Below are 12,746 nucleotides of genomic sequence, written 5' to 3'. Positions count from 1 at the left end.
CAGAAAAAGGCAAAGGCTTCTTTCTTGCCTTTTTATATGGGCTGCCACCAGGTACAGCTCAGATTTAGGGTGGGTCTTCCCACATCAAATAATCCAGTTAAGAACATACCTCATCTGAGTGGCCAGCTGCTTGGGTTTTAGTTGATTCTAGATGTGGTCAAGTTGATAACCAAGGTTTGCCATCACAGTGCGTAGCCAATTGTTCTCTGATTGGCAGGAGGAAACATGGGCCTGGTACTGTAAATCCAGCTAAAAACCCATGGCTGTGGAGTTATAACCTCTAAGTGGGGAACTTACTGTTGTGTTGCTGAATTGGCATGGCACCAAACTGCCTTCTAAATATTCATGTTATTCCTACAGACAAATATTCATAAGCTTAATCAGAGAAACTTTTCTTTGCAGTGAACAATGGCAAATGCAGAATCCTGGCTGTTCACGATGTTAAGAGTCAGGATTGGCTGAGCATTCAATCTAAAGAGGACATTTATGCCACCCCCTCGGAAGCTCGCAGAAGAATGCAAGAGGCAGAAGATAGGGAGAAGAGTTGTGCAATGCTATCTTCAGAAAAATACAGATGTCTATTGTTTGAGTCTTTACACTACCACGTATATGAGGATTATACTGACTCTGATCCTGTCTCTACCTTCCAAGAACTGAGATTATAGGCTCTCACGGTCACATTCCACACAGACTCTGGGTTTCTGGTATGCCATGTGAAAGCTATAGAGAGAACCAGCAGCTCCATCTCAGACTGCCCCTTCTTCCAAAGTTACTCTTGACTTCTGCACAAGGGAGCCTTCCAGCTAAGACTAAAGAAGCAGGCTTCGAGCTTCCCAGACATGCAGATAGGTATTCTATGTGCTTACCTTGGAGTTTGACCAAAGTGTGAATTAACTACAATATACTCAGCCTGACCTTACCTTCACCTCTTTTTTGATGTTTTAGTTACTGTTCTCTTGCTGTGAAGAGACACTGTGACCAAAGTAACTTATAAAAAAAGCATTTAATTATGGGCTTACAGGGTTGAGGATTTAACTCAGTGGTAGAGCCCTGGGTTTGATCCTCAGTTTAAAATAAACACAAAATTTTCTGCTTGCTTACAGTTTCAGAGGGTAAGTCCATGACTATCATCATATCGAGGATCAAGGCAAAATGCAGGGCAGGCATGGCAGCAGCGCAGTAGCTAAGACCTTACATCTGTCTGAAAGGTGGAGGCAGAGAGAAAGAGATGGCCTGGCATGGAATTTAGAAACTCAGAGCCCACCCCCAGTGACACATCTCAACAAGGCCACACCTCCTAATCCTTCCCAGAACAGTTCCACCAACGAGGGACCAAGCATTTAAATCTATGAGCCAATGGGGGCTACTGTCATTCAATTTCATGAAATTAGTTGATTTCATAGGTGCTAGGATCTGAACCCGGGGCCTCACACATATATCCTGTCGCATACACCCACCCCCAAGAACTTAATTTTCATCTTTCAGACTCCTCTGAATTTTCACTTCAGGCTCAAAAAATACTTTTTTGGCCTATATTTAGATTAGGTCCAGTTTCCTTGTCAAAGGTAATTCTGTGGAGGCTGCTGCATGTGCCTCTAATCCTAGCACTTGGGAGGCCAGTCTGAAGGGTAATAATTATGAAGTTGAAAATTTAATCAGGGCTAATTCTGCTCTGCATACTTCTGTATCTTCTGTGCCCAACTAACATATTTAGGAGAGAGACCCAGACAATAGAGAAGCAATAAACATTGTTGAGAAAATAGTGAATTTTACTGCTGATAAACCTTAAAGTCAGGAGGCCAGGGAATAAGAGAAATGTCTCCAGTCTTTTGTCACTGATCACAGTTTTTGAGTCTGTAACTATGTGACAGTTTTGAATCTATACTATGTGTCATGACTGGGCTGTTTTAAGACAGTTCTCATTATTTAGTTCTGGTTGGCTTGGAACTTACTATATAGACCAGGCTAGCCTTGAACCTAAAGAGCTCCTAAGTGCTGGGGTCAGAGTTGCGGGCAACTTTCCTGGCCCCTGACGAGGCTTGTCATAGGGATGGAGGAATATAACTCTCAAAATATTTCATATTAAACAAAATGCACAAGAAGATTGACAATATGTACATAAACTACAATAAAACCCACTACTCAGCTTGTGTAGTAAATATGTACATGCCAATGTGCAAGAGCTGAAGAAGGCTGAGGTGGGTCCGAGGACAGCCTCCGGGGAGGCTGAGGTGGCTCCGAGGACAGCCTCCGGGGAGGCTGCAGTCCTGAAGAAGTAATAGGAAGTCTTTGTGTGTGGTATCATGGAAGAAAGCTTGTTTCACGTGATTTTAAAGGGGAAGACCAGGCTTAATGGATTGCCATTCCTTAGCTGCGGTCAACATTAAGTTTTCAATGTATGGACAGGCGGTGGTGGCACTCGCCTTTGATCCTAGCTCTCCAGAGGCAGAAGCAGGCAACTCTCTCTAGGTTTGAGGCTAGCCTGCTTTTCCAAGCTAGTTCTAGGACAGCCATAGCTACAAAGAGAAACACTGTCTCAAAAAACAAAAACAAACAAACAAAAAAGTTTTCAGCATTTCCAAACCTTCACTCATAGCCCTTTCTTTCTTTGATTTCAGTCTACAAAGTATCTGGGATCAGAGGTGTGTGTGTGGGGTGGGGGGGACTACACCCTACTCAGTTTCTACATCTAGTAAAATGGGTTCATAGTGATGAATTCCTTCCTCCTGGCTTTCTTTCCTTTCTTTTTCTCTTTCATTTTTTATTTTTTTTTTGTTTGAAAAATTATATTTATGGTGCTGGAGGCTAGACCCACAGCGTTAAGTAAGTAGTCTATCATCAACTTTTATTTTGAGACAGGTCCTTGAATTCACTATGTAGCTAAACAGGCTCTGTACTTGTGATGCCTCTGCCTCAGGCTCCAGACAACAAGTATTACCCCCACAATACTAGATATTAGGTTACTGCTGCTATACACACCTCTGTCACTAAGCACAGAGACGCAAGATGGAACGCCCAGCAGTGCGGTCACCATAGTTACTATTGCCGTGACTACAAGAGAACGAGCATTCTCTCAAACTTTCCGCGTGAAGACAACGGTTGATCGGCTCACGCGGTCCACCCGAAGGTGCGACGCAGCCGGGGTCAGAGTTCAGGGGAAGCTTTAGCCCCCGCGGCCACGCCGCCCCGCCCCCGCCCCCGCCCCCGCCCCCACCGCGCGCGCCCGCGCCGCGCCCGCCCTCGAGGTGACGTGCGGGGCGGAGCCTCGCGGCGGGCGGGCTGCTCTGTCTTGAGCTTCCGCGCGGGCGCGTCCCGGGCCTCCCACGGCGGTTCCACGGCGGGAGACCTCTCGCACTCTCTCTCCGCGTGTGGGTTCCGGGTCCCGGCGGGGCGGCGCTGCAGCGGGACGCGCAGGAAGGGTGAGTGTCGGCGCGGGCGCGCGTCTTGTGCGGGGCATTGTCTGGCGCGGGCACGTGCACCCCTCCCCCACCGCGGCGGCGCGGACAGCTCGGCGGCGCGGACGGGTGGGCGCCTGGGTCCGCGGAGAGCCGGGTCCGGCGTGGGGAGGGTTCTTCCCGCCGCGCAGCCTCAGACGGGGCGCTTTGCAGCCGCGGCGGCTGAGCTTGCGCGGTGACCCGCGGGTGGTCCCGAGACGAGGGAGCCTCGGCAAGTTTGGATTTGCCCAAAGAAATCTGCGGCGGCTTCGGAAGGTTGTGAGAAGTCTGCACGAGGGCGTAGGACGGTGCCGTGTCGTGTGGAAGCTTCGGAAAGTGGGGACTTGACCAGAAACACGGCTCGGTGGGCTGAAGCCGGAATGCAGAAGACAATAAGGCTTAGAGCTCATCTCCATTATGCAAGTATTTATGTTAAACAGAAAACACTGTGTCCTATAACTCTGCAGCTCACTCACATCTTACTAGTTTTGGTATTGCTAATATTTTTGTCTGAGCACATACCTAATTGCAGAAACAACCCACTTTTAAAATTTTATTTTCTAATTAACATAAACTAGAACGTAATACACATATATTCAGCAGTGTCGTTGCCCTTAATAAGTAGCAAGTACTCATCCTAGAAAATTTTTAAAATGAAGACAAGGACAAAGAAGAAATTTTAATGTCCAGAAGTAAATGCTATGGGTGTGTATATTTGTGTAGTCTGTCTTAAAGGGTAGGACCAAAACAACAGATGAGGGGTGGGTGTCTTAACTGCTTTATTCTTTTGTTGTTTGTTTGAGACGGACTGTCTTTATGTATACATGCATAGTCCTGTCTCAGAACCTCAGTCCTCTCTGTAGACCAGGCTGGCTTCGAACTCACATCTGCCAGCTCTGCTTTCCCAGTGCTGGGATTAGCTGTGTGTTCCACCACATCTGGCAGACTTACTTTTTATAGGAAGCTTGTGTAAAGGTTTTGAGAAGGTAGTAGCACAATCCCACCACTGCTACATCTGAGAAGTCAAAAGTATGTGTGTGGGGGGAGTGGGGGATGGGGAGTCAGGATGGAGCTTTCCGCAGTAGCCTGGATTGAGTCCGTGGCAGTGGAAGCGGACAGTGAAAAGATGAGAGGATGTTTTGGAGGTAGAATTAGCGAGACTTGGAAGGGAAAGGGAGAGATCACTTGTAGCCCAGGATGGCCTTGAACTCTTGCACCTTCTCAACTCCTAAGGGCAGGAGTTGCAGGCACTGCAAGCTGAGGGTTGCTTTTTGATGTGTGTGTATGTGTGTGTGTCTGTGTGTGTGTGTGTTTGGGTATTTAGTTTTTGTTTTGAAACAGAGTTTTATGCTGCTTAGAGTGACTTCAAACTCCATATATAGCCAAGGATGGCTTTGAACTCCGGATTTTTCTGTCACCACCTCTGGCATGCTGATATTATAGGTTTTTGTCCACATGCCCCGCATTCCCTTTTTAATTCTTGTTTTGAGCAACCGCACAGATAGATAACTGTACCCTTTATTGAGATGGGGAAAGCATGCACCACCACCACCCAGCCTCCATCTTTGTTTTACATGAATTAAATTTGAGTTACATATTTGTTATAAGGGCGGTATGTTGAGAAAACACATGTGACAGTATAAAAGGATTAAAAGATTAAGCAAAGGACAGAGAAGAAACAGAATTTGTATTTTCTCTCTGGAAACCAAGAGAGCTTATAAGTTCCTAGAGTGGGAGTTGCTCCTTGTGCACTGGCGAGACGGCCTTAGTGCCATTCCCAGGATCCACATTGCAGAAAGAAACACCCATGCGTTGTTCTCCAACCTCCATATGCATGCTGTGTACCCAGGAATGTCTGCACACACATACTTCACCCCTGAAGTGTATCCCTAACTCTGTCATTTCCCGGTTACTGACATATGTTAATATTTTCCTCCACAGTTTAAAAACATTGATTTTAAGTGTATGAGTATTTTGCCTGCATATATGTCTGTGCACCACTTGGATGTTTCGCCTACAACCTAATAACTGGTATAATAACTGGAACTGGAGTTACAGACTGTTGTGACCATCACAAGTGCTGCTTGGACTCGAACATGGATGGGAAAGAGCGGCCAGTGCTCTTAACCACTAGGCCATCTGTCTCTGCACCTTTCCGGTTCTGCTGTGAGGAACTTGATTTCAGTGCTTGGGGATGTAGCCCAGAGCCTTTTGTATGCTAAGCAGTTCAACACCGAACTACTTCTCCAGCCCTTTTATTTTTTTGTTTTCTGATTTATTCTTTACTTAATATTTATTCTAAAATTCTTTAGCTATTATACATAATGTGAGAATAGCATAAAAAACTTTCTCTGTAAAACTTCCTACAGTTGTAAGTGCTGTCTGCTGTATATTATTTGGCACGTTGTAGTTTGTTGTGTACTGTTTTTGGGTGGGTGGGTGGTTGGTTTGTTGGTTTAGTTATTTGGAACAGAAGCTTCAAGTTCACATGGTCAGGGGTAAGGGGCAATGCCTGGTGGTTCTGTGTATGTGGTAGGTTTACAGGTATGTCACAGTGCCCAGCTAAAGTACTTTTTTAGTGTAGACTATAAGAAGAGCCAGACCTAGTGGTAGGGCCCGTGAGTACAAGGACACATGCAGTATACTTACTTACATGCAGGCAAAGCAGAATTTAAAAGAAAAAAAAAAGACTTAAAAGCATCACAGTTTAGATTGGATAAGCTGTAACTCCAGCTTCTTACAGGCTTAAAGCAGAGGATCTCAGAGCTGCAAAGATACTCTTAAATTGCTGAGATTCCAAGACTAGTTAGTTCCCAGCATTCATGCCAGGTGCTACCAACTGTCTGAAACTCCAGCTTCAAGAGGTCCTATGCTCTTTTCTGATTTCTAAGGGTACCTGTACACACACACACACACACACACACACACACATACACACACACACAACATACATGTGTACACATAAATGAAAGTAAGTCTTTTTAAGTCTAGAGAAATGACTTAAGAGCACGTGCTATTCTTACAGGAGATCTGGATTCCGTTCCTAGTACCCAGATGGTGGCTTACAACCAACCATTTACTCAAGGTTCAGGGGATCCAGTGTCTTCTCTTGGCCTCTGTAAGTACGAGGACACATGCAGTATACTTACATGCAGGCAAAACATAGAATTTTTTTTTAAAAAAGACTTTAAAACATCACAGTTTAGATAAGCTTTTTTTTCCTTCTTCAGAAAGTCATGAGCTCAAAGCTTCAGAGTAAGTTCAAGGTCATCCTGAGAAACTGAGCAAAACTGTATCTCAAAATATAGTAAGAAGTTCTATAGGGAGAAATGGGATCTATCTCTGTGGTACAGTAATTGCATATTATATATGAAGCTCCAGGTGCCTAATTGTATGCATGTGTAAAGAACTAAGACTTCCATCGTAGATCTGTGAGCACAGCCTGTCTAGGCTGTACCTTACCCTCATTTGGGAATATTTCATTACCTCTGGGTATATTCTGAGAAATACTTGGATTGAGTATTCTCGCTCAACCACGCATTTAAAAAAAAAATTGTGTATGTGAGCTATGGCTGTGGCCAGAAGAGTGCATCCCTCAGAGCTAGAGGGACAAACATTTGTGGGACACCTAGCTTGTTTCTGGGGTCCAAATCTGACTTCCAGCCCTAATGGTCATGCAGAGATTCTCCTAACTACTGACCCATCCCTCCAGACCTCCGCCATGGGTTGCTTTCCTTTCTTGACTTTTTTTTTAAGATGTATTTTTTATGTCTGTGAGCATTTTGTTTGCATGTATATCTGTACCACGTGAGTGCCTGGTACCTCTGGAGGTCAGAAACAAGTACTGCATTCCCTGGTGCTGGAGTTATGGATGGCGTGTGTGTGAGCCACCATGTGGGTTTTGGGACTCGAACCTGGGACTAATGCAGGAACAAGTGTTTTTGACTATTATTCAGTTCTCCAGGCCTCAACTGTGGAATTTTTTTTTTTTACTTGAATCTTTGTTGTCTCTTCTTTAAATTGGCCACTTTGATTTTTTTATCAGTCTGTACACTACTGTTCATTAGAGGATTGTGGGGGGGGGGGGGGTCCCTTGCTGAGAACCGACAATGGGCAGTGGTTGTCTCCACAGCCTCTGGTCTGTGTGGCTGCAGGTGGAGCTTGTTGATGTTGACGGAAGGCTGGGCAACGCCTTCCGTTCCATTTGCAAAATTACAAGAAAAAAAAATACTTGTGTTGGTGGTGAGTTCCTGTGGGCTTTTAAATTGTACTTGAATGTTTTCAGTGATTGGAGATGGAGTAGGGTCAGACTCTGTAGCGCTGGCTGGCCTAGAGTTAGTTCCCTGAGTATGACAAGCAGGCCACCGACAGCAGTCCTTCCTCTCTCTACCTCCCTGGGTGCTGAAGTTACTGATGGGAGAGGGATGGTACAGACAGGGTCTAGTTACACTTCTAAGACCGGCTTTGAACTGGAGCCTTACAGTGAGCCTGTCCTATCTCCCAGCACTAGGCTTAGAGGCACACGCTGCTAGGATGCACACTTGGCCTGAAACACTTGATTCTCTTGTCCTGGGTTATGTCAGTAGTCACCGGGTCGAGGGTAGGCATTGCACACCTGTAACAGTGGCCGTTTAGGAGGGTGAGACCAGAGCATTGAAGCTGAAGGTTTGCCGTGTAGGCGAGTTAGAATTTCCTTTGATTCTTACAGGATGAAGAGTGCTGGAGTAGAACGAAGGGGTCAAAGTAAAATAGGAATCCACTGGAAGGGGACTGGCGTTCAGGCGTGTGTGCTTTGATTACACAGAGATAGAATTGGTTTTCACTAGGCAAGGGCTGTGCATCCAGATAAGAAGAGCCAATAGGAAGGAAACAGATACATGTGGTGAAAGTATGCCAAGGAGAGTTGGGTGAGGTGGGTCACACCTGTAATCTCAGCACTTGGGAGGTGGGTGGGGGAGTGGGGGGAAGGGGCTTCTCGTGGTAATGGTGGGGTTGGTGTCTGTTTTCGTGTTTTGTTTTGTTTTTTGTTTAAAGAGAGGGCCCCACTGTATATCCCTTGCTATCCTGAGTTACTGTATAGACCAGGCTAGCCTTGATCTCATAGAGCTCTGCTTGCCTCTCTCAGAAGTACTAGGATTAAAGGCTTGTACCTCCACGCTCTGCAGGTGCAAGGCGAGGTTGTGTTATAAAGGGAACTATGATTACAGTAGATGTTTCCTTCAGAATTTTCTGCTTTGGCTAGTAGTTTTAGTTGGGTGTTTTTGAAGTTTGTTGAATGTTTTCAAGACACTTTGGAGAAAGGATGTGGGGAGAGATATATTGGATGAGATGGTTAAGGAAGACCTTTTCAGATAGGTGGGTGTTTGAACATGGATCAAGCTAACCCGGGGGATGAACATCTCAGGCAGAACGAACCAGAAACACAGAAGTCCAGAACACTCAAGAATATTTGACAGACAGAGAGGGGGGGGCATCATACCTATATCTGAGATCAAGGATAGAAAGGGGTCTGGGCATGCAAGTTTGCAGATCATACCACAGCATGTGAATTTACCCTTAAGTGTTTTAGGAAATGCTTATCATTAGGCAAGTAGATAGTGTGACATAGATAGAAAAAAGAATTTTGTAATGCCTGCCTGCCTTCCTTCCTTCCTTCCTTCCTTCCTTCCTTCCTTCCTTCCTTCCTTCCCTCCCTCCCTCCCTCCCTTCCTCCCTCCCTCCCTCCCTCCCTCCCTCCCTCCCTCCCTCCCTTTCTCTCTCTTTCTCTTTCTCTTTCTTTCTTTCTTTCTTTCTTTTTGTTTTTGTTGTTATTGTTGCTGTTGTTGTTTTTGAGACAGGGTTTCTCTGTGTAACAGCCTTGGCTGGCTTGGAACTTTGTAGATTGGGCTGTGTGTGAACTCAGAGATTCGCTTTCCTCTGCCTCCTGAGCCACCGCTGTGATTAAAGACCGGGGACACCAACCCTGGCTCCTGTTGCTTTTGTTAACAGGTATAATTTACATACAGCGGAACATGGCTTTCACATGTACAAATGGCTACATTTTCATGTAACTTACACTCTTACTAATATATAAGATATGGTCACTTGAAAGAACCTTTATTCTCTCTCAAGTCAGTCAGCACCACCAGCACCATCAGCTACACTCAAGCTTCTGTGGCCAGCCTGGTCTACTGAGTAAGTTCCAGGACAGCCACGAGTGCACAGAGAAAACCTGTCTCAAAACAACAAAAACAAAACAAACAAGAAAAGAAGAAGGAGGAGGAAGTAGTCGTTTTTCTGATTGTGCATTTACCAGTTGCGGGATTTAGCAAATAGAGTCTTTCAGTTTGTACCTTGTTCTGCTTCCTCCCTTGCCATAAAGACTGAGAGTCAACCTTCTTGCTTGGGTTGATATTGATTAGGTTTACCAGTTTTCCATTCTGTGTGGATTTCTGAAGAATGGATCATACCTTTCTTATTCTGATATTTACCGTAACATGTCTTAGTCAGGGTTTCTATTCGTGCACAAAACATCATGACCAAGAAGCAAGTTGAGGAAGAAAGAGTTTATTCAGCTTACACTTCCACACTGCTGTTCATCACCAAAGGAAGTCAGGACTGGAACTCAAGTAGGTCAGGAAGCAGGAGCTGATGCACAGGCCCTGGGGGGATATTACTTACTTTCCTCTGGCTTGCTCAGCCTGCTTTCTTATAGAACTCAGGACTACCAGCCCAGAGTTGGCACCACCCATCAGGGGCCCGCCCTCGTTGATCACTAATTGAGGAAATGCCTTACAGTTGGATCTCATGGAGGCATTTCCTCAAGGGAGGCTCCTTTCTCTGAGATAACTCCAGCTTGTGTTGACACACAGACCCAGCCAGTTCACCACCACAGGAGCACTAGTTGTCTTGTTCACAGGGTGGGAAGTGTGACCTGAACAATGTGAAAGGCAGGGCTCAGCAGTGAATCATTGCCTGGATCTTAGGATGGCCCTAATTGTGCCCGTCCTGCCCCACCCCCACCCCCACCCCCAAGCTGATGGAGAGTGCAAATCTTACTAGGTCCAAGATTCACGTGCGTAAGGAATATGAAATTGCTGACAAGATACTTGAGGTAGTCTATGACAGATCTTCTGAAGAGCCTTTTTTTTTTTAATATTTTTATTTTCTATATTCTTTTTACATTCCAAATGATTTCCCCTTTCCCGGATCCCCCCCTCCCCATATGTCCCATAAACCTTCTCTCCATCCCTTCTCCAATCACCTCCCTCCTTTTTCTCTGTCCTTATATTCCCCTCCAGTGCTAGATCAATCCTTTCCAGGATCAGGACCCTCTCCATACTTCTTCATGGGAGTCATTTGTTATGCGATTTGTGCCTTGGGTATTCAGGGCTTCTGGGCTAATTAATATCCACTTATCAGAGATTGCATTCCATGTGTATTCTTTTCTGAAGAGCCTTAATATATTAGGTTTTACTCCTTGACCTCAAAGTCGGTTGCATCTTCTGTGAATGGCAGGGTTCTTGTATGGATCCTAGGGTTCTAGATCTTTCCGAAAATGAGAACTATCTACAGAGTGAATTTGAAAATACCCAGGTCTATAAAGAGAAACCCTGTAAGGAGAAACAGTGATAGGCTTTTGGGTCTTATTGTTTGGTCGTACTTGTAAGAAATTAGGAGCTGGAGAGATGGTTCAACAGTTAAAAGTATTGGCTGCTAAAAGTACTTGTTGTTCTACCAGAGGACTAGGGTTCAAGTCCCAGCACCCACATGGCAGCCCTTACCTGCCCGGCTCCATTTCCAGGAGACCAAAGTCTCTTGTCTCTGTCTCTGTCTCTGTCTCTCTCTCTCTCTCTCTCTCTCTCTCTCTCTCTCACACACACACACACACACAAACACACACTTGTTCCTAATGAAAATAAATTAGTTATATAGGTTTTTTTGTTTATTTCTGTTCTTTTTGCTTTTTCCCATCACCAAGAGACTCTCAAAATCAACTAATCACAAACCAAAAAAGAAACAAGTCTCTCTGACTGTATGTCTTTCTTGTGAGAGGTTCTCATGGAGTCCAGGCTGGCTTTGAACTCACTGTGTAACCCAGGAGGCCTTTCCTTCACCTGAGTGCTGTGATTACAGGTGTCTGCCACCTCCTGCTTTGTTTGAATGTAGTACTGGAGACTGAACACAGAGCTTCATGCGTGCTGGACAAGCACCCCGCCACAGAGCTGCATACCACCTAGCACCACTTCTTACTGACTTTAAAAAACATTAGTTAAGTTCAGACCTTCCAAAAATACTTATGTTGTAAATCACAGCAGGTAATTTAAGGTTATGAAATTTACGTGGCTCTACATAGGGTACATGCTTTCTGGAAGATTTTAATATTTAGTATTATTATCCAGGATTTATATATCTGTATAATGACTGACTGTCACCTGAATCAGGTGTGTATCTCTGGGATAAACTAACTCAGTTCTCTTGAGTGATCTCTTGGTTATCTGTTTAATTTTATTTTTATTGTTATTCTCTGTATATGAGTGTTCTACCTACATGTCTCTGTGCTCTTTGGGTGTCTGGTGCCAGGAGAGGCCAGAAGAGGCCTTCAGTCTTCTGGACCTGGAGCTCCATACAGTTGCACATCATCACGTGGGTGCTGGGAATCAGACTCGGGTCCGCTGGAAGAGCAGGCAGTACTCTTACCTGCTGAGCCACCCCTTCAGTTCCTCTTGGTATTGAAGACAAGGTTTCCTACAGCGTAGGTTGGCCTCCAACTTGCTGTGTAGCTGGGGCCGGCATTCAGTTCCTCCACTCCTAGTGTTGTAGTCAGAGGCAGGCTGCCGAGGCCGGCTCTGTGCTCGTGCTCAGTGTAAGGACTGGACAAAGAGCTGGGGTTCCTTTACAGTAATGTTTTTGTCTCACCTTTAAATGAACACATTTAAAAATATTTTTTGAGGGGGGAAAAGGTGAACTGGGTAAATTTTACTGCCTTTTTTTAAGGCATTTCCATACAAAATAAGGAGTTTTGAGTTAATGATTTACTTTTGTAAGGTCTTAGATTGGAGTGGACAGTTATGAGTATCATATAGGAATGTCATATAGGGCCATTTGGAACCATGCGGGATCAGATGTTCCTCCCGTCTGTCCTCCAGCTTGCTTCCCTCCCCTGCCCTCTGCAGCTCTTAGCCCCGGCTCCCTTTTCCCTGTCCAGTCAGCCTTCTGCTGCACTGATATTTTTTAATGGAATTGGACAGGGAAAATCCTGCCACACAGCACAAGTCTGGGACTCAGGAAGCAGTCTTCTGTGTTACAGGCATCTTTAGAGATCTGCAGGCT

General features: G+C 45.2%; 1 protein-coding gene across 17 annotated transcripts in view; it reads left to right on the top strand.

The window, feature by feature from the left end:
• The first annotated feature begins 3,268 nt into the window (after positions 1-3,268).
• Positions 3,269-12,746, top strand: part of Yeats2 (YEATS domain containing 2) — an 83,267-nt gene continuing 73,789 nt past the window's right edge. For 16 of the 17 annotated variants that reach the window (XR_007973467.1, XR_007973466.1, XR_007973464.1 and 13 more), the window contains exon 1: positions 3,269-3,419. The gene's annotated coding sequence lies outside the window, so the exon portion shown is untranslated. Of the gene's footprint in view, positions 3,420-6,459; positions 6,553-12,746 lie in introns of all 17 variants that reach the window. The other variant, XM_052158037.1, reaches the window with a different exon arrangement.

The sequence above is a fragment of the Apodemus sylvaticus genome, chromosome 15 (assembly GCF_947179515.1).
Source record: "Apodemus sylvaticus chromosome 15, mApoSyl1.1, whole genome shotgun sequence".
NCBI classification, from domain to species: Eukaryota; Metazoa; Chordata; class Mammalia; order Rodentia; family Muridae; genus Apodemus; species Apodemus sylvaticus.
This window is presented reverse-complemented; position numbering and strand designations above follow the sequence as displayed.